A 2,359-nucleotide genomic window follows, 5' to 3' on the forward strand; every position below is an offset into this window, starting at 1 on the left:
GATGCATGTGGCTGTGCAGGTATGAGTACACATGATGCACACTGGCATGTGGATGTTAGAGGTCAGTTCCAAGTGTTGTCCTTATTCTATGACACATGATCCTCCCTGACCTGAACCTCTTAGGTAAGGCTAGGAGCTTCAGGGAACCACGTGTCTCTGCTTCCCCAGTGCACTGTGGGAAAACTCTGCTAATTAAGGTCAGGGTCTAACACTGACCAGACAGCTTTTTGGGGGCTTGGAGCTATATAGAGGACTTCCTTTATTGGTAGGGTTTTTCCATCTCTTACCCTGTCTGGGGAGTTCAACCCTCTCCCCACTCCCGCCTCCCCCCCCCCACCCCCCACCTGCAGAATGTCATGTAACTTTGGTTAAGATTACAAGCTCAGTTTCCTTTCTCCCGATGAAGAACCCATTCAGCCAGTCCCGGAGATTGCTAAAATGCTTCCCCATGCTAATGAGGCATTTAGGTCCCTAAACCTTCAGCCCGTGACTTTCCCTTCTTGGGTGTTCTCACGCCTTTCCCCCAAGAAGTATATAATCCCTAGTTCACCTCAAATAAAGCAGTATGAACAAGCAAGGATCGTCTCAGAGAGCTGCTTCATTAAAAAATTTCCATGGGGGAGACCCTTTGCCTAAAAGAGCCACATCTAAGACTCCTGAAGGAGGGCTTTTCTCTTCTCTAGTCCTTCAGGTATGGTAAGGAACTTGCTCCAAATCAGGCAGGATCCCTCTCATCCTAGGCTCTGCCTTCCCCTTCCTGCCTGGCGTGCAGATGCTCCAAGGGGAAAGGTGGACCTCAGACCGGTTTCTGACTTCCTCTCCTGGTGGAATCCTGGTGGCACCTGGGTACCCAGAGACGAGACAGGGAAACACGGCATTTGTCCCAGATCCTGCTGTTTCCCATGCTGCTCTGGCATGTAGCAGTGTCTGACACTCTGGTGGAAAACACGAACTGTGGACCTGGGAGGGGTGGGAAACTCGGGCTGTGAATGCTTTGTTCCAGCCTTTGCCTCCTTTGGGTTGATATGCTCAGATGCCCCTGGTGGATGCCCAGTACAACAGTGCTCACCCACGCCCAGCTTTTTTTCTCTCTTTTCTTTTAAACACGGATATCAGAGATAGGACTCCATCTTGTGTGCGAAGCCCTTTGAGACTGATCTCTCCTCTGTCCCAGGCTTCTGGGTTACTTTCCCCCTCATCTTCATGACAGATCACTCAATAGCCCAGGGAGGGGAAGTCTATTCGATCCCACAGTCTCAGAGGGCTTAATTCCTCGTGCTTTGACCCCCTGCCCTTGAGTGTCACGGTGACAGGAAGCAGAGAGAAAGAGCAGACAGGAAGGGGCAGTGCAAAACAGAGCCCCCAATAACTGACTTCCTCCAACAGGGCCCTGTCTTCTGCCTTTTCCCACTTCCCAGTGATGTCCTTGGATGATGAAACTGCCCGGTGACTAACCTAATGGTGACGGAATTCTCAGGTTCCAGAGTTCTCTGGAGATGACATCACAGACACTCAGAGCACTTTGCCCACCTCCTGGGTGCGTCCTACTCCAGTAATCATAAGCAACCGCCCCAGTTACCGTTAGGCACCCCAGGTCCTAGATTCCTTCAGAGAAGGGGAAGGGACTTCCTTCTGTCTCATGGGAAATGTCCCTGGGGACAGGAACCTGACGTTGTCTTTGTGAGTTTTAGGTATTTGATACCTGCTGGTGTCTGCAGGGAAGAACCGAGAGGCGGGCGCTGCTCAAGGTGAGGGAAGGCACCAAGCCATGTTATAGGATGCAGCAAGAGGGTGACTGGATAGTCTCAGGCCCCAGCGCTTCTTAGCTGGGTGAGGCTGCACGGGAGTTGTCAAGGCTTTGTTTTTTCATCTGTAAAATGGGCTCAGGAGTGAGCAGTGACTAAGCACAGTATCCCCTGCCTCAGTTTTTTTCAGCACATACTCAGATCCACTGGTTTCCTCTCCTTTTGTTCTTAAATGACTCCATTGAGGAGATCTGCCTCATCTAACTCACCCACCCAGAGTGCAGCAGGGCCCGGGTGGCGTCAGATGGACTCGAGCATCTGGGATCTAGTGTTAGCGGAGCAGAAGAATAGTAATGAGTCTATTTATTGAGCTTCTTGTTCAACAACGCTTTCTCCTTTAATCTTTACAACAGCCCTGATTAAATGACTGGCCTTAAAAGTCAGCCAGTCGGTGTGTGGCTTCCCCATTCCCACAGGAGGGAGTTCTGGCTTAGAGCTGGGGAGGGGTGAGGCTGGTACTCATCTCTGCTTGTGGACTTGGTTTACAAAGATACTGGTAAAACATAGTGGCTCTAAGGACTAGGATGGAGCCTAGCGGCAGAGTGCTGGCCCAG

General features: G+C 51.1%; 1 long non-coding RNA gene across 1 annotated transcript; it reads right to left on the minus strand.

Moving 5' to 3' along the window:
• Nucleotides 1-580: 580 nt before the first annotated feature.
• On the minus strand, nucleotides 581-1,446 carry LOC102554374 (uncharacterized). The gene is made up of 2 exons (XR_015634372.1): nucleotides 1,070-1,446; nucleotides 581-842 (listed from the first exon to the last, which is right to left on the minus strand). It is a non-coding gene; the product is annotated as an uncharacterized LOC102554374 (long non-coding RNA).
• Nucleotides 1,447-2,359: the final 913 nt, after the last annotated feature.

The sequence above is a fragment of the Rattus norvegicus genome, chromosome 12, assembly GCF_021556685.1.
Source record: "Rattus norvegicus strain SHRSP/BbbUtx chromosome 12, alternate assembly SHRSP_T2T, whole genome shotgun sequence".
In the NCBI taxonomy this organism is placed as follows: Eukaryota; Metazoa; Chordata; class Mammalia; order Rodentia; family Muridae; genus Rattus; species Rattus norvegicus.